This window comes from Octopus bimaculoides, chromosome 4 (genome assembly GCF_046866305.1).
Source record: "Octopus bimaculoides isolate indiv1 chromosome 4, ASM4686630v1, whole genome shotgun sequence".
Taxonomy (NCBI): Eukaryota; Metazoa; Mollusca; class Cephalopoda; order Octopoda; family Octopodidae; genus Octopus; species Octopus bimaculoides.
Genome location: NC_142931.1, coordinates 131857138 through 131877339, shown reverse-complemented (window position 1 = coordinate 131877339; position 20202 = coordinate 131857138). Strand labels below are relative to the sequence as shown.

The following is a 20202-nucleotide window of genomic DNA, read 5'->3' as shown; positions in this document are numbered from 1 at the left end:
GCCTAAAAATAACTGTTCTTCATGCTGGTTGTACAGCTGTAACTCTGTTTTAGGCTAATTCTGTTGAATAATCTATGTATTAAAAAAGTTTTAAACAGGCGCAGGAGTGGTTGTGTGGTAAGTAACTTGCTTACCAACCACATGTTTCCAGGTTCAGTCCTACTGCGTGGCATCTTGGACAAATGTCTTCTACTATGGCATCGGGCTGACCAAAGACTTGTGAGTGGATTTGGTAGATGGAAACTGAAAGAAGTCTATCATATATATGTATATAACCTGGCAATGTTTCTACAGCTGGATGCCCTTCCTAACGCCAACCACTCCAAGAGTGTAGTGGATGCTTTTTACATGCCACCGGCACGGGAGCCAGTCAGGCAGAACTGGCATCGGCCACGTTCAGATGGTGCTTTTTACATGCTACCAGCACAGGTGCCAGTCGGGGTGGCAGGGGCTGGCATCGAACGCGTTCGGATGGTGCTTTTTACATGCCACCTGCACAGGGAGCCAGTCTGGCGGCACTGGCAACGACCTACACATGAATGGTGCTTATTGCATGTCACCGTGTATATGTATGTGTCTGTGTTTGTCCCCCCCACCATCACTTGACAACCAATTTTGGTGTGCTTACATCCCCTTAACATAGCGGTTTGGCAAAAGAGATCAATAGAATAAGAACTAGGCATACAAAGAATAAGTCCTGGGGTCGATTTGTTTGACTAAAGGTGGTGCTCCACCATGGCCGCAGTCAAATGACTGAACCAAATAAAAGAATAAAAGAATGGTACTGGTACTTCATTCTGCTCTCTCTCTCTATAAAGGTTAGAGTTTCTTCCCTTTCAGGATGAAGTTAAATTCGGAACATTTTCTCCATTAGGCACTGTTTTGGGTATTTATATCCCCGAAACTCCAAATATCTCAATAACTACTGCTCCGATTTATGCGAAATTTGTTTCATTCTGTTCAAGTAAGAGGCTGAGTTTTTGGTCATGTGCTGACTTTCCCTTTGAATATGAAACTCTGAGGAATGATGTATTATCTCTTACATCATCATCATCATCATCATCATGAGTTAATGTCTGTTTTCCATGCTGGCATAGGCTGGATAGTTTGACATGATCTAGCCAGCTGGAGAGCTGCACCAGACTCCAATTGTCAGTTCTGGCATGGTTTCTATGACTGAATGCCCTTCCGAGCACCAACCACTTTACAGAATGTACTGGGGGCTTTTTATGTGGCACCAGAACTGGTGCTCCTACATGGCGACAGCATGGGTGCTTTGTACGTCACAATCGCATGGGTGCTTTTTCTGTGGCACTGGCATGGGTGGTCTCTAGGCAGCTCTGGTCCAGGTGCTTTTTATGTGTGCTTGGCACGTGTATATATTGGGTTGTCCGGAAAGTACGTGCCGATTTTTAAAGGAAAGAAAAAGGTCAATAAATACTTGCCATTACATTTTTAATCAACCAAATATGAACCATTCTGTTGCACAATGCGTCTCCATCTTTCCTTTAACTTGCAAATACCCTCTTCCCAGAATTGAGGTGGTTTCAGGGCAAATAAGTCGAAAGGTAAGCTACTATAAATCGGCACAAACTTTCCGGACAACCCAATATATATCATGGCCCTGGCATGGGTGCTTTTTACATGGGACCAGCATGGGGGGATTTCCATGTGGCACACGCTTTTCACATGGTACTCGCGCTCCATTCTGCTATATTCTTTAATTCTTTTACTAGTTTCAGTCATTTGACTATGACCATGCTGGAGCACTACCTTTTAGTCAAAGAAATCGGTCTAAGGACTTATTCTTTGTAAGCCTAGTACTTATTTTATTGGTCTCATTTGCTGAACCACTAAGTTACAGGGATGTAAACACACCAACATTGGTTGTCAAGCGATGGTTGGGGGGAGGACAAACACAAACAAAGACACACACACATAAATATATACAGGCATACACACACACACACACATATATATACACACACACACACAACAGGCTTCTTTCAGTTTCCATCTACCACATCCACTCACAAGGCTTTGGTTGGCCTGAGGTTGTAGTAGAAGACACTTGTCCAAGGTGCCATGCAGTGGGACTGAACCTGGAACTCTGTGGCTTGGAAGCAAATTTCTTTACCACACAGCCACATACATACATACATACATTCACCACTACCACCACCCACCCCCACACACACACAACAGATCAAGCTTCCGCTCAGTTTCCGTCTTCAAAATTCACACGCAAGGAATTCGTCAACGCAAGGTTACAGTAAAAAAAAAAGACATTTGCCCAAGACGCTGCGTTGTGGGACTGAACCCGATATCACACGGTTGCAAATCAAACTTCTTAACCACACAGCCATGCCTGCCCCTTTTACGCATGTATATGCGTGTGTGCATGTGTGTTGTTCTGTACTGGAATGTTCCACTACGTGGAGCCAGTACACATCAATAAATTCAAGGCGGCGAGCTGGCAGAAACGTTAGCACGCCGGGCGAAATGCTTATTGGTATTTCGTCTGCCGCTACGTTCAGAGTTCAAATTCCGCCGAGGTCCACTTTGCCTTTCATCCTTTCGGGGTCGATAAATTAAGTACCAGTTAAGCACTGGGGTCGATGTAATCGACTTAATCCCTTTGTATGTCCTTGTTTGTCCTCTCTATGTTTAGCTCCTTGTGGACAATAAAGAAATAGGTATTTCGTCTGCCGCTACGTTCAGAGTTCAAATTCCGCCGAGGTCCACTTTGCCTTTCATCCTTTCGGGGTCGATTAAATAAGTACCAGTTACGCACTGGGGTCGATGTAATCGACTTAATCCCTTTGTATGTCCGTGTTTGTCCTCTCTATGTTTAGCTCCTTGTGGGCAATAAAGAAATAGGTATTTCGTCTGCCGCTACGTTCAGAGTTCAAATTCCGCCAAGGTCCACTTTGCCTTTCATCCTTTCGGGGTCGATTAAATAAGTACCAGTTACGCACTGGGGTCGATATAATCAACTTAATCCGTTTGTCTGTCCTTGTTGGTCCCCTCTGTGTGTAGCCCCTTGTGGGTAGTAAAGAAATAACACATCAATAAATTCTTCCTTTCCTATCAAAATGGCTATTCATCACATTCAGTTTGGATTTCTCTGACGTTTGTCTCCTTTTTAATCAAACTCATTTCTCTTCACACCTCCTGCTTCCTCTCCTGTTTTTCCTCCTCATTCGCTTTCTCTCTCTCTCATTCTTTAGTTTTCTTCTTCTTCTTCTTCTTCTTCTGTCCTCTTTGCTTTTTTCCCCCTCTTCTTACTCTCCTCGGTTTGCCTTATCCTTCTGCCTACATACTCACCTTCCATCCATTTCCTCCTCCTGCTCCTCCTCCTCTCACCACCATCATCATCATCACCATCCTCACCACCGTCATCACCACCATCATCATCATCATCATCATCACCATCATCACCACTGTCATCTTCATCATCATCACCATCATCACCACTGTCATCTTCATCATCGTCACCACCATGATCATCATAATCATCATCATCACCATCATCATCATCATCATCATCATCATCACCACCATCATCATCATAATCATCATCGTCACCACCACCACCACCATCATCATCATCATCATCACCACCGCCACCACCACCATCATCATCACCACCACCACCACCACCACCACCACCATCATCATCATCATTAATTACTTTCCCTAGTGTCTTCAGTCTTTTGCTTTGTTTTCCTTCTGTCTGTCTGTCTGTTTGTCTTTGTCTGTCTTCCTCCCTCCCCTCCGCCCTTCTGTATTCTTACAGACATCTTGTCTGTTATTATTATCATTATTATTATCATCATCATTATTATTATTATTATTATTATTATTTATTATTCCAGCATCTTCCTTCTTTATTATTTTCGTCTTTATATTTTCTTCCTCTGACTTTTATGTGTATTTATGTTTCTGCAGTCACCCTCCTAACATTCTTTGCACACCCCGACCCCCCTCCTTCTTCCCCCACCACCTTTCTAATAGTTTTGGAATGAAAACTATAGCATCCTGCTTGTGGACATGTCATTGGGGGGGTTGAGAGGGAGGGGGGGGGAGGACTAAGGGCATCGAGAAGATTTGCGACACAATGCCACTTCTGACACTGCATTCACTGATGCAGTGACTGCTGCTGATGCTGCAGCTGCTGTTGATGGTGTTGTTGTTGTTGCTGCTGCTGCCGCTGCCGCTCTCGCCACCACCGCCGCTGCTGTTTAGAACTGACAACCTTCCATTACTGTTGTTATTCTATCGCCTCTCCCGGCTTCCCCCCCCCCGTCATACATTTTTCGACACTGGGAGACTGACACACAGACAGTATGTGTGTGCGTGTGTGTCTCGTGCACTTCTGTGTGTGCCTGTCTACTTAGGTCTATGTGTGTGTGTGTCCATGTGTGTTGTAGATGTGCACTTCTCTATGTGCGTGTGTGTATTTTAGTGTGTGTGTGTGCATGTGTACTTTAGTGTGTGTGTGTGCTGACACACAGTGTGCGTGTGTCTTGTGCATTTCTGTGTGTGCCTGTGTACTTAGGTGTATGTGTGTTGTAGATGTGCACTTCTCTATGTGCATATATATGTATTTTAGTGTGTGTGTGTGTGTGCATGTGTACTTTAGTGTGTGTGTGTGTGTGTGCATGTGTACTTTAGTGTGTGTGTGTGTGTGCATGTGTACTTTAGTGTGTGTGTGTGTGCATGTGTACTTTAGTGTGTGTGTGTGTGTGTGTCATGTATGTGTAATGTAGATGGATAGACACATAGGTGAATAGAAAGAAAGTGAGTGTGAGTGAGAGTTAGATAATGAACTCTAATGCTTCACTCCAACTTTGCACTCAACTATAAGAAACACACACACACTCACACTCATACAACTACACATACATACAGCCATGTACGATCACATACAAACACACACACACATACATATGCATACTCTCATTCATACGTACACATGCGATAGCTGCCGGTAGATTTCAGGCTGACTAACATTCCTCCTCATCAGCTGTCTGGAATTCCTATCCATTTCCAGTGTTATTCGACTGTGTCTGGCAATATTGCTCCCTTGAGTGGCTGGGCAGTGATGATGTTGACCGATGTCTGTTCGGGAGCTCAGCTCTGTGTGTGCATGCGCACGCATGTGTGTGTGTGTGTGTGTGTGTGTGTGTGTGTGATAGCACAGACATGTATGTAATATAGGTTGGATGCTTTAAATTCCTGGAGGAAGACATGTCTGGTAGAAGTTGCAGAAGTAAGTGTTGGAACAAAGTAGCTGGGAGACAGATCTTGCAGATTAGGTGAAATGGTGTTTTAACGTCGTTATAGAAGACAACACTATAGAGTGAGCAGACCTGTCAAACCTATTCATCATCATCATCATCATTGCATCATCATTTTAAATTCCATCTCACCCATGCAAGCAAGGAAAAGTGGATGTTAAATGATGATGATGATGTGAGAATGATGGTGAAGATGATGTGACAATAATGATGAAGATGTGAGAATGATGATGGTAGGCTGTGATTTGAGAGAGACCTGGCTGCTATGTTTAATAGGTGGAGCAACCACTTAGAGGTTGCCTTATCTGATAGGATGCTCTTTGCTTCTTTTATTACTTCTAAGGAAATACACCGTTTCCATTTTGATTAATTTTCAAAATAAGATAATGAAGAATTTATCAAAATAGTTGTCGGTATTAAACTCTGGCAGAATCATTAGCACACTGAGCAAAATGCTTAGCAGCAATTCATCTGAGTTCAAATTCTGTCAAGGTCAACTTTACCTTTCATCCTTTCAGGGTAGATAAAATAAACATCAATTGACCACTGATGTTATGGCTGGATTAAGACCCCTAAAAGCCCTAAGCACTTAAATGATTTTGGTGCCACCATGCTCTTTACTCTTTTACTCTTTTACTTGCTTCAGTCATTTGACTGCGGCCATGCTGGAGCACCGCCTTTAGTCGAGCAAATCGACCCCAGGACTTATTCTTTGTAAACCTAGTACTTATTCTATCGGTCTCTTTTGCCGAACCGCTAAGTTACGGGGACGTAAACACACCAGCATCGGTTGTCAAGCGATGTTGGGGGGGAAAACACAGACACAAACATACATATATACATATACATATATACGACGGGCTTCTTTCAGTTTCCGTCTACCAAATCCACTCACAAGGCTTTGGTCGGCCCGAGGCTATAGTAGAAGACACTTGCCAAAGGTGCCATGCAGTGGGACTGAACCCGGAACCATGTGGCTGGTAAGCAAGCTACTTACCACACAGCCACTCCTGCGCCTATTAGAAATTGTATAAAAAATTGTTAAAACATTTTGTGTAGTGTAGATGTTTAACCAATTTGTTGCACATAAACTTTAACAACAAAATCTTATATGGACCCTCAAAGGTCACATGGACCCCGATTGAGAAACACTGGTCTAAAATATCTCCATTTTTAAACTTGGTGAGATGTGATTTTGGGAAATCGAGCATTGATGTAAAGGCTTCTCTTGTTTGTTATGGGTTAGTTAGTTAGTTCTTGTAGTCTGTTGGTGTTATGTTACCCATCAGGTAAACAAATCTGGAGACATATGGTGTGTGCATGCGTGTGTGAGTGTTTGTAATGGATACAGTATCCTTGATGTGTAAGCCATAATGTAGGGTAGGGCATGTTTTTGCTGTTTATGGAAACAACAGCTGGTTAGACTTGAAATTTTTTTTTTTTTTTGTGACCCTCAAGTGGAAATTGAACCATTCTGATCCAGTTCTTGCAATTTGGAGACTATGGGGTTTACAGCAAGCACTCGGTTCTCATCTGTCCCCAGTTGGGATATTAGCTATAAAGAGTAGACCACAAACCTGAATGTTAATTACTCTTTCTGTATTCCACACATGCATGCACACGCACATGCGCTCACACACACACACTTCCATACAGTTCTCATTTGCAAAATCCACTCACAAGGCTTTGGTTGGCCCAGGGCTATAGTAGAAGACACTTGCACAAAGTGTTACACAGTGGGACTGAACCTGGAACCGTGTGGTTGCCAAGCAAACTTAATCTCACGTGCCTGCCTGCACCTGCAATACATGTGTGTGTATATACTGTGTGTGTGTGTGTGTGTGTATATATATATATATATATATATATATATATATATATACATATATATATATATATGGGTGCATGTGTGGCTGTGTGATAAGAAGTTTGCTTCCTAACCAAATGGTTCTGGGTTCAGTCCCACTGCATGGTACCTTGGGTAATAATCTTCTACCATAGTCTTGGGCTAACCAAACCCTTGTAAATGGATTGGGAAGACAGAAACTGAAAGAAGCCCATTTTATATATATATATATGTATGTGTGTCTTTAAGTCCACACCACCACTTGACAATCGGTGTTGGTGTGTTTACGTCCCCATAAATTAGTGGTTTGGCAAAAGAGACCACTAGAATAAGTACCAGGTTTAACAAAAAAAAAGTCCTGGGGTTGATTCTGTCAACTAAAATTCTTCAAGGTAGTGCTCCAGCAAGGCCACAGTCAAATGACTGAAAGAAGTTACAGATAAAAGACACACTTTCATGCAGATATAATATAAACGATTATAATGACAGTTATTGCCACGTATTGTCGTGGTAAAGAATCGCAGGGTGTGTTATTGTGTCAGACTCTGATCATCTAACTTCAAATTGTCCTGCTGTTAATATGTACTTATTTCTCTCAAAATAGCCTGTACCATGACTGGGACACTTTACATATGTTGTATTTGATAGTGTATAAAACGCACTTCTTTTTCGAAAACAATATCTCAAAAAATCATTGCGGTTCCTGTATGTAAAGTTGGGCGTCCCATAAACTTTGATGCCCTAAAAACATTTTTTCCTGAATATGTGCTGTTGAAATTGGGCTGCATCTAACATACCTGTGTGTCTTTCATGCATCAAATACAATACTTATTTCATCCCAGATCTGTGTTGATAATTAGTCAAACCAATTGCTCAGACATTCCAAGTTCGACCATTCCCTGGTTTTATTCCAACACAAATGTCTAGGACTGTTTTATCCAAATCAGTGCTCCCTTTATTTTTTGAAACATTGGAATGTAACTTAAGGGAAATTTGGTGGCTATGTCTAGCAGACATAGTGATCATGTAGTGGCTCCCTGAGTGGCTCTTTGAGTGCAGTGTGAGTATCCATGCTGATCCATTTATGCTTCTGTGGTAGAACGCACACGCATGCACAAGCACATTGGCTCACATACACTCACACACAGAAGTATGCACTCACATGCACACATACCAAAAACAGTAAACTTCTAATTTTAAATGACAATTACCTATTGAAGCCTAACACAAGAGACTGAACATTTTAAGATCACTCAGCAAAAAGGCTCTAGAGAGTTCTATAGCCATTTCCTCACCCATTCTCTCCACTACCACATTTACCCCTCTCCCTTACAACAGACATACATGCATGCTTATTATTATACATATAGATTGCAGATAGCTGAGGCGTGGCAGTATATAGGCAAGCGTTAGCTGACCATAAACTCTATAACTGCTTGTTAGGGTTTCATCAAGCAGACAGCTTGTGGCTGATATCAAAGCTGAAATATCAAAGCGAGTCAACATTGTGTAACAGCTTTTCTGTGGGAGAGCTTCATTGGAAAAATATGTCAAGCTGGCATCTTTTGATTTCTATAGATTTGGCTTGGAATCTGCTGATAATGAACACGGGCTGGAAGATCAATAAGATATGGTCGACTGTTTGCTGATTGGTAGACTATTGATTTTTAGGCAAGAAGCAAAGAATACTCTGTGTGTGTGTGTGTGTGTGTGTGTGTGTGTGTGTGGTGTGTGGTGTGTGTATACCCATGCTTTGTTATTTCTGTATTGATATAATAGTGCAGCAGTCTGAATTTCTTTCACGTGGAGGTGGTAATGTTTGTAACTGAATATATAAACATGGCCTGAGAGGTGCAGTGTTTTGTTGTTTCATTGAGTGGGACAGTTAGTATTAAAAAAGAAAAAAGAAAATGTTTTATATCACAGGTGGTAATGTGTGGAAGTCGTTGGGTTTACTTGTTATTTGTGTGCTTCATGTTACTGCTGTTGTTAAGATAGAGGCATCCAATCAAATACTTAGCATTCGTCCCTCACACATCGAGTTTCACTGTAGTTTGGGAAGCCCATCGTATATTGCTTTATTCTGTTGGACAATTGTTTGGGATGATGTGGTGTAGCCACTAACTACAGGACATTGCTGTAACCCCTCAACAAATCAATGTACCATTAGGGACAAAAAATTAAACCTAAATCCTTTTTCATAATCTTTCTAACTCCTTTAAAAATGCTAATCCCTTCTTGCTTGATCTGAATTCCTAGGACAGTATTATTTGTTCTTCTCTTTTCTATTTCCAATACAAAAACACATAAGACATATCGGCTACAGTTTGAAACCCAAACAGACAGAATATAACAGTGAGGTATCAGTCAAATCCTGGGGATCGATATAATCGATTATACTGTCCCCCCACATCCCAAAAAATATAAAATATTGAGACCTTTGTGCTCATGCTAGAAATCAATATATTAGACTGAATATGTATTGTTGTTGGCAGTGGTGGTGGTGGTGGAAGTAGTGTTTATGGTTGTGGTGGTAGTGGTGGTGGGTGGGGGTTGTCATCATCGTCATTGTTTTGATGATATTTATGGCTATTTTGGTCTGTTTGTTAATATGTGAGGAGATATTGGGGAAAACAAAATCTGCTACCAACTCTCCAAACAACATGTCCTCATTATCCCACCACACACACACCTGCCCAACATACCCTGACCACCACACAACACTGCCCCCCCCCCCGCATAACAAGTTCTCACCGCTGCACCTTATCATAGACAACTTGTCCTCACAACCACTCCACACGTCCCTATTATCACACTACAACATGTCTTAACTACTACACTATGCTATACTCCACCCAGCATGTCTTTACAACCACTCTACATCCTCACACACGTCCTGATCACACATACACACACACATACATGCACACACACACACACACACCACGCTACATCCCATACATTATGTCTTCTCAACCACATTACATCTCACACACACGTTCTTTCTACACACATACATCTCACCACACTACACCACACACAAACAGCTTCACAACTACACTACGCCATCCCCACATGTCTTCACAACTACGCTACATCCCCTACACACACACACAACATGTCTTGTCTTTGCACATGTCCCTTACAACATGTTCTAATGGCCACACTATATCCTGACACATGTCTAGACTGTTATACACACACACACACACACACACACACTCTCTCTCTCTCTCTCCCTCCATAACTCATGCACATCTCATTTACATCATACTCTTAACTTCCATGCTATACCTCACAGAAGATCACCATCATCATCATTTAACGTCCGCTTTCCATGCTAGCATGTGTTGGACGATTTGACTGAGGACTGGCAAGCCAGAAGGCTGCACCAGGCTCCAGTCTGATTTGGCAGAGTTTCTACAGCTGGATGCCCTTCCTAACGCCAACCACTCCGAGAGTGTAGCGGATGCTTTTACGTGCCACCGGCACGAAGGCCAGTCAGGCAGTACTGGCAATGGCCACGGTCAAAATGGTGTATTTTATGTGCCACCTGCAGAGGAGCCAGTTCAGCGGCACTGGCAACGATCTCGCTCGAATGTCTTTACACGGGCCATCCAGTACAAGTGCCAGGAAGGCGATATTCTTTACCATCATATTGTACCCCACACAATGTTCTCAGTGCTACCTTATATCCCTACACAAGTCCTAAGAACCACTCACTATACCTCTTGCAAAATGTCCATGCTTTTTCTATGATTAGTCGACTACAATCCCAAGGCGAGTGGCCTAGTGGTTAGGGTGTTGCACTAACAACCATGAGATCAAGATATCAGTTCCTGGCCTGGGTGGTGCATTGCATTCTAGATCTCACTTTGCTCTGTGATCACTTTGACACCTGATACACTGTGCACCTGTTCAGGCATTGTCAGTTTGATGGAGGGATTGAGCTTAATTAATGTACTGCACATACATTCGACCACTAGGAACAAATCATCTGTGCAGTTTGTTCTGCAAGATATTGCAAAACTGTCTTTCTCGGACAGCGAGAGATAACTATAATCATCATCATTGCACTATAACCCAAATGAAATCTAGAATTAAGTATATCAATCGAACACTTTAGCATTCAGATTATTGTCAAATGTATTGCTTAATTATTCACATTGTTTTGAATGCACAGGCATGGCTGTGTGGTAAGAAGTTTGCTTCCCAACCACATGGTTCCAGGTTCAGTCACACTGCATGGTGCCTTGGGCAAGTGTCTTCTATAGCCTTGGGCTGATCAAGGCCTTGTGAGTGGATTAGGTTGATGGATACTGAGAGAAGTCCGTCGTATATATATATATATATATATATATATATTGTAGGTTAGGTGTGAGAGGCTGGATCTGGCCAGTTTGAGCATAAAACAAGTAGAATACTTGGGCCAAATATGACCAATTTAAATGCTGGCACTCCATCAGTTATGATGGAGAGAATTCCTGTTAATCCGATCAGTGGAACAGCCTGCTCGTGGAATTAACGTGCAAGTGGCTGAGCACTCTACTGACACACATATCTTTAACGTAGTGTGTGTGTTTGTGAACCTATGTATGTTTGTATGCATGTCTCTTAGTCAATCTCAAGCTGAGCTTTAACTGCATTCACCATACCAGTACTGGAGAGGCTCGCGATACCCACCTTCCTCCTCCAGCCTTTGGACTACAACATAGACACACATACAGAGTTCACAAGGAGATTCAGTGCGACACAGTGTGACAAGGCTGATTCTTTCGAAATACAGGTACCACTCATTTTTTTGCCAGCTGAGTGGAGGCAACGTGAAATAAAGTGTCTTGCTCAATGATACAGCGCACAGTTGGGAATCAAACACACGGCCTTACAATCATGAAACGAATGCCCTAACCACCAAACCACGCACCTTCACCTACCAGTTTAAATGCTAAAAGATTAAAAGTCTGTTAGGGATATTTTTAAAAATTTTAACTCTCCATATTGTGTATTTAAAATCGTACCCTGGATGTCCGACTGTACCACAGATCTACCTGCATAAATCTACTGCTTTTCCATAGATCTATGTTTGTGCTATAGATCTCTCCACAGTATCTCAGATCTATGTAGAGTACCAAACATTTACCACTGTACTATAGTTCTACCGTCACAAATGTATCACTATACTATAGATGTATGCCTTTATTATAGATCTACCACAGTACCAAAAAACTGCCAATGCAGTTTTTTGTGTGTGTGTGTGTGTTCTTTGTTGTGAGTATTCTGTATGCTGTTTTTGAACGGGTTCAGTTGTGTGCATGCTCTGTGTATCGATTGAATATGTAGTTGCTTGTGTGTATGTGTGTGGTTGTTTGTGTGTGTGTATGGCTGTTGTTGCTTGTGTTTGTGTGCATGCGTGTGTGTAGTTGCCTGTGTATGTGTGTGGTTGCCTGTGTATGTGTGGTTGCTTGTGTGTGTGTGTATGTGCGGTTGCTTGTGTGTGTGTGTGGTTGCCTGTGTATGTGTGGTTGCTTGTGTGTGTGTGTGTGTGTGTGTGTCTATGCTGCAGTCCAAAAGCTGAAGGAAGAAGAGGAGTGCGAGGAGGAGCAATAAACCGACAGCGTTTGCAGCGCCCCCACCCTCACCGTACTGGTATGGCGAATGCAGTTAAAGTTCAGCTCGAGATTGACAGACATGCATACAAACACAGGCGCACGCACACACACACATCCACACGAAGAAATGGAAGTTAGAGGAGGGAGGATATAATTGTAGAAGCTATTGACAGGGGACAAAAAATAATATACCCAAAAACGACAACACTAGGAAACGTTTGATTGGGACAACATACGAAGGTGAAGGTCACAGCCATAAATGGGTGTCGGTGAAGCAATTATCTCACTTGTCGCTCGAATGAGTGGGAGTTACCTCCCTTCCTCTCTCCCCATCCCCATCAAAGCTGTCTCTTTCCTCTCTCTCTCTTAATTCTCCCAGCTGTTCCATCAATTAACGATTTTCTATTTATCAATGAAACCTTGTAAGGGAGCTGCTAAAATTAACCGTCAATTATCCATTAAATTTACATCCAACTGTCTTTAATAAAAAAAAAATTGAATTAAAGACCGTAGCATGGCTGTGTAGTTAAAAAGTTCTCTTTGCAACCATGTGGTTTCCGGTTCAATCCCACTGCATGGCACCACCTTGGGCAAATTTCTTTTACTAGAGCTCCAGGCTAACTAACATCTTGCGAGTGAATTTGATTGGTAGAAACTGTGTAGAAAGAAAAGGCAGCGAGCTATCAGAAACGTTACCCCGCCGGGCGAAACGCTTGGCGGTATTTCGTCTGCCGTTACGTTCTGAGTTCAAATTGGGCCGAGGTCGACTTTGCCTTTCGGGGTCGATAAATTAAGTACAAATTCAGGGCAAAGATCAGTTGATTAACCCTTTTGTTACTGTTGTATTGCTAATACTTTTTTTTTTTACATTATAACTGTGTAATAACAATAAAACATAACAAAGCAAAGCAACAACAACATGGATTATCCAACAGACTCTCCACGAACTATACATGAACAAACAAACGATATTCTGACAAATTACCAAAGCAACACTTTACGACTTCCTGTGAGTGTACACCTACACTCTCTTATCTCACTCAAACTGCTACTATTTATAGTTGTTTGGTCAGAGTATTCTCACAGGGGGCGTTGTGACTCTCACCACAAAAGTTAGGATCTTTTTGGTTTGACGGGCAACACTTGTTTTCTTAACGAAACAACGTCAGTGATTGGTTGAAATTACCGAAATACGACAACTTTTTACATGAAATAACTTCGAATACAAATTTTTTTATCTGTTCTATAATATAAAATATACAAGTATACGAAGTTTGAAAGTGTTTCGGTACCAAAAACACTACATAAAACATTAATGAAAAATGTTGCCCGTCAAACCAAAAAGATCCAAAAGTTACCCTATTGATTGGCATTGATTTTGTTTCAGTTATTTTTGAAAATAATGAAGAATTTAGTAAAAATGACTGTCATTATTAAGCTAGTGTTTTAGGCAGTGAGCTGGCAGGATCATTAGCATGCCCGGATCTATTTTTAAACGGGGGCACCAGTATTTTCTTAACGAAACACTTTGAAACTTGGGACACTGGTAGAATGTGTCATATAAAACATCTTTTACTCGTAGTCTTCTTAACAAAAAAATGTACATCGCAAGTTATTCCATGTTAAAGTTGTCGTATTTCTGTAATTTCAACCAATCACTGACGTCTATTCAGCTAAATAGAGTTACTGCTGGGCGGTCATAAAAATGTTATTCCCTGTGACATATTTCATCCGGTTTAATCGTAATTTATACGCATATATTGTTTATATAATAAATTACGCTGTGCGTATCTGTGTGTGTGTGTAACAATTTTAGAGTTCGGATTCTAGAGTTAGGGTTAGGGTTAGGGTTAGGGTTAGGGGATTAATACGATATACACCGTTACAGCGCTAACTGTTTTCAACTGAATAGACGTCAGTGATTAGTAGAAATTATCGAAATAAGACAATTTTTTACATGAAGTAAATTCGAATACAAAAATATTTTTCTGTTCTATAACACAAAATAGGGATCTTTTTTAAAACGGGGGCCACATTTTTCATTAACGAAACACTTTGAAACTTGGAACACTGGTAGAATGTGTCATATAAAACACCTTTTTCTCTTAGTCTTCTTTAAAAAAAAGAAATCCATAAATTATTCAATGTTAAAGTTGTCGTATTTCTGTAATTTCAACCAATCACTGACGTCCATTCAGCCGATATACATTAAGTGTCGACTACATAAACAAACGATTCTGAAACAATTAACCCTAACTCTAACCCTAACCCTAGGGTTACTGTTAGGGTTAAAGCAAATTTAAAATGAAAAAAGCAAATAAAACGAAGAATCGTTTGTTTATGTAGTCGGCACTTAATGTATATCGGCTGAATGGACGTCAGTGATTGGTTGAAATTATCGAAATAAGACAATTTTTTACATGAAATAAATTCGAATACAAAAATATTTTTCTATTCTATAACACAAAATAGATAAGTATACGAAGTTTGAAAGTCTTTCGGTACCAAAAGCACTACGTAAAACATTAATGAAAAATGTGGCCCCCGTTTTAAAAAAAGATCCCAAAATAGATAAGTATACGAAGTTTGAAAGTCTTTCGGTACCAAAAACACTACATAAAACATAAATGAAAACTGGTGCCCTCGTTTTAAAATAGATCCGCATGCCCAGCAAAATGCTTAGTGGCATTTTTGTCTGTCATTATGTTCTGAATTCAAATTCTGCCGAGGTCAACTGTGCCTTTCATCCTTTCAGGGTTGATAAATTAAGAACCAGTGAAACACTGGAGTCAATGTAAGTGACTTGGTACCTCCCCCCTCAAAATTTCATACCTTGTACCTTTAGTTGAATGGATTATTAAGCTAGTGTTTCAGGTAGCAAGGCGGCAAAATCATTAGTAGGCCAGACCAAATGTTTAATGACGTTTCATACATCTTTATGTTCTGACTTCAGTGTAGGCGCAATGGCCCAGTGGTTAGGGCAGCGGACTCGCGGTCATAGAAACGCGGTTTCGATTCCCAGACCGGGCGTTGTGAGTGTTTATTGAGTGAAAACACCTAAAGCTCCACGAGGATCCGGCAGGGAATGGTGGCGAACCCTGCTGTACTCTTCCACCACAACTTTCTCTCACTCTTACTTCCTGTTTCTGTTGTGCCTGTAATTCAAAGGGTCAGCCTTGTCACACTGTGTCACGCTGAATATCCCCGAGAACTACATTAAGGGTACACGTGTTAGTGGATTGCTCAGCCACTTGCACGTTAATTTCACGAGCAGGCTGTTCCGATGATCGGATCAACTGGAACCCTCGACGTCGTAAGCGACGGAGTACCAACCAACAACAACATGTTCTGACTTCAACCTGTGCCAAGGTTGACTTTATCTTTCATCCTTTTGCAGTCAATAAAATAAGTACCAGTTGAGCACTGGGATTGGGGTAATTAAGTTGGCCCTCTCCCCTAAAAACTTTCAGGCCTTGTGCCTCTTCTAGAAAGGGTTAGTACACTAGTGTTTGAAACTTAAATTAATATGAAATTTTGACGGATTTAAAACTGGAAGTTTGTATTAGAACGAGGGGTGGTCTCCTGTGGGTTGGTATTAAAAGGAGTTAAATCAATCTCGATACTTAATTATTCTAGACCCCAGAAGGATAAAAGGCTAAGTCAACTCTGGCAGGACTTGAACTCAGAGCATGCAGAGCCACAACAACCTCCATAAGGCATTTTGTCTGACAATTTGGCCAAACCTCAAACTTTTAATCTGATCCTCTAGTTTCTGCTTCATAGAGAGTTGTAAACCAAAACTGTTAGTCAACCTTCTGTAGTTTCTTATTTCTTTATTGCCCACAAGGGGCTAAACATAAAGGGGACAAACAAGGACAGACAAAGGGATTAAGTCTATTATATCGATCTCAGTGCGTAATTGGTACTTAATTTATCGACCCCGAAAGGATGAAAGGCAAAGTCGACCTTGGTGGAATTTAAACTCAGTACGTAACGGCAGACGTAATACCGCTAAGCATTTCTCCCGGCGTGCTAACGTTTCTGCCAGCTCGCCGCCTTGTGTCGTTTCTACACCTTCTGTAGTTTCTACTTCATAAAGGGTTATTATATGTAAATAGTATAAAGTATATCGTCCAATCTTTTGCTGCTTTTCTCTGATCAAATATCCGACGTTAGGAAATTAAATATAAATGCATACACGTGGAATTCGTGTCTGAAAAAATGCTGGTATTTTGTATATCATGGCAACAAGATCTGACTGACATGCAGTGACCGGCGCTTCCCACTGATAATTTCCAGTAGAATGTAATCACCTGATATGGGAATTCCAGCGTCCATGACAGCCAATTCTTGTCTGCTACGATCTATGTGTGTGCTTTTATGCACCAAGCACCTATATGAGAGGATCTCTGAAGGCTAATGTTGCAGTGTTTGGTGTTCTAACAAGGCGTCTATGATTAGTTGGAGATAAAGATGACCTTTTGCTATCAATACTGCTTCCGTCCCTAATAATTGATATTTCTTATGTTTTCGGGGCCATGTGGAAAAAAAAAAAATTGTGAACTTTATATAATTTTTCTAAACCTTTCAATGTGTTACTCCAGCATGACCGCAGTCCAATGACTAAAATAAGTAAACGATGAAATTTTGTTGTGTCCAGGGAGATATATGTCAACGAAGAATCAAATAATTCTAACGGATAATGGTATAATTTGACAACTCCTTTCGAAATTGGTGGAAGAAAAAAGAAACGCAATCCTAACAGTATCCAGACGTGTTGAAGGTTACATGCACAATCGATCTAGTTTAATTGATTTAGATTTAACAGTAATTATAACACATCAGAAAAAATATTTTTTTTCTCTTGGTACATAACAAGATAGTTTTTAAAATGTTACATGGTTTATAGAATATTAATTCAAGGAAGCAGAAAAGGCAGTGACCCAGTCACTCGATTTTCTACCTAAGTGTTTTGATAACACGAAGAATAGAATTTAAGAAATCTAGGTTTCGTTTAAGTATTTCAGCTGCACCAAGGGGAAGTAACTAGAATAGTTGGTGCTCACATTATATAAATAGTGTGCAAGTTATCTCCCTTAGACCATCTCTCAAATCCTCCGTCCATTGGGACGTTCCAGGAATCGAATTCACTCGTTAGGAAATAGATGTAGTTAAGTGTAGAATTGGAAATAGTTAAAAACCCTTGTATAGAAAAAAAACAATCCGTGGAGAATGTTCACAAAATAAAATTATGATTTAATACATTCAGATATTCGTTTGTTTGTTTTTTGTTTTTTTTTCGTGCTAGCACGAGTTAGACGAATATATTATTAAAAAAAGTGTCTTACTGCCGAGCATCCTGCCTATTTCTTACCTTTATCTGTTTTTAAAGACGCAAAACCAGTGGAGGATTTATTGACAAGGAGAAATGACAATCACTCCCTGCTTATTGCTGAGTGATTTTATAAAAAGGCAAATACGCAGTGATGTGCGTACATACACAAATGTACCCAACATCTCGAATTTGTACCCTCATAACTTTCAGAAAATGTGCACTTTCAACAAAATTCTCTACCGATATCTTTCAGATGGTATAGATTACAAGTATATCGGAATGTTGTGTGGAAAAAAAAAAAAAATGGTGGACCCACACACATGCATAGTGACACGTATTTGCAATTTTTTTCAAAATTTCAAGTTTTATTTTGAAGATATATATGTGACGCATATTAGTATATATGTGTGTGCGTCCACCAATTTTTGTTTCACATTTCATTCAGATATAATCGTAATCGACGTTGACTGAAAGGTGTTGGTAAAAAATTTCATTAAAAAAAAAAAAATTGAAAGTCATTGGAAAACAATGTCGATTCGAGTGAATTTCCGAAATTCATGTCCCCCACCTTCGGAAAAATATTCACAACAAATTTTGATATAATCGGAATCTACACCATCTGAAACATATTTGTAGGAAATTTCATTAAAAATATCCGTTATTGTGAAAGTTATACAGAAACAAAGTCTATGGAGTACACTTATGTAGGTATGCCCACATATAGTACCTGCACATACACACAGGATAGGTTTCTTTCAGTTTCCAAATCCCAGATCTTCTTAGAATCTAGCTGTAATAAAACTTCGTCTGTTATGTTTATTATTAAACGCCATAGTGTTTTACATACATCAACTGTTGAACTTATTCGTCCCTGTTCATAAACTGTGAGCTGTACCACCAAAACCCTTATCACTCAGAGAGTTAGATAACCATTTCCACTGTATGTACAAGGCCTGAAATTTGAGGGTAGGCAGGCAAGTCAATTTTATCAACCTCTGTGTTCCACTGGTACTTTTATTTCATCAAACCCCAAAAGTCAGCCTTGATGGAATTTGAACTCAGAACATTAAAGAAAGAGAAAATACTTTGGAGTAAAGATTATTTGCCAACATAAACATGGCAGTCCTGGTTTAGGACAAATGTTGCTGTAATTTAGCCCCAGGAGACATCGTCTCCAGTTGGCTATACAACATGATCTGTGTCCTTATATTTTTGAAAATATAAGGACACAGATTGTGTCGTATAGCCAGCTGGGGCTAAATTACATTCGTCCTAAACCAGGACTGCCATGTTACGTTGGTAAATAATCTTTACTACAAAGTACTGTTGCTGAATAACTCTCCTTGTGAGATCTACAAATAGTAGAGGAAATACTGTTAAGAAAAGAACAAGTTAAACTATGATGCAAAAATCTTGCATAATAAAAAATAGAATGAGTGGTTTTTAGCAGGACTTCATGTGGCACAGAAATGAAACAACAGCATTCAGCCAGTTCTGTGTCTGTTGCTTGGGTATTGTGCTATTGTCTTGTTAGATGTATTTTCCCAAAACTGTCTTAATAATTGTTAAAGCTGTTTTACATTTCCAGTTGTTTCCCTAGCCAACATATACATAGGTGCAGACATGATGGTGTGGTTAAGAAGCTATCTTTGCAACCATGTGGTTTCAGGTTCAGTCCTACAGTGTGCAGTGTTCGGTCTCAACTTGGTTATGTGTCTACAACCAATGCCTTGTTTTAGGATTTGGTAGATGGAAACTGTGTGATAGTGAGGAACAAATACAAACTTAGACAAACATCCACTTGACAACTGGTGTTGGTTTGTTTAGGTCCTTGTGATTGTTAAGTTATAGGGACATAAACGAACCAACACAGGTTGTCAAGAGGTGTTGGCAGAGAACAAACAAGCACAAAGACACACACACACACACACATATATTAAAGGCTTACACACAGTTTTCATTTGCATCGTGGCAATTATTGACCAGGGGCTATAATAGGAGACACATATTCAAAGTGCCATGCAGTGAGACTGAACCTGAAGCCATGTAGTTACAAAGCAAGCTTCTCTAGCACACAGCCATGCCTGAACTAGTGTAATGCACCTAAAG

The 20202-nt window shown here is 40.4% G+C and overlaps 1 protein-coding gene across 7 annotated transcripts in view; it reads left to right on the top strand.

Annotated features, from left to right (window-relative positions):
* The window catches only part of LOC106882879 (arf-GAP with SH3 domain, ANK repeat and PH domain-containing protein 2), a 255065-nt gene that overhangs the window by 146137 nt on the left and 88726 nt on the right, over positions 1-20202 (top strand). The gene's annotated exons all lie outside the window — the stretch shown is intronic.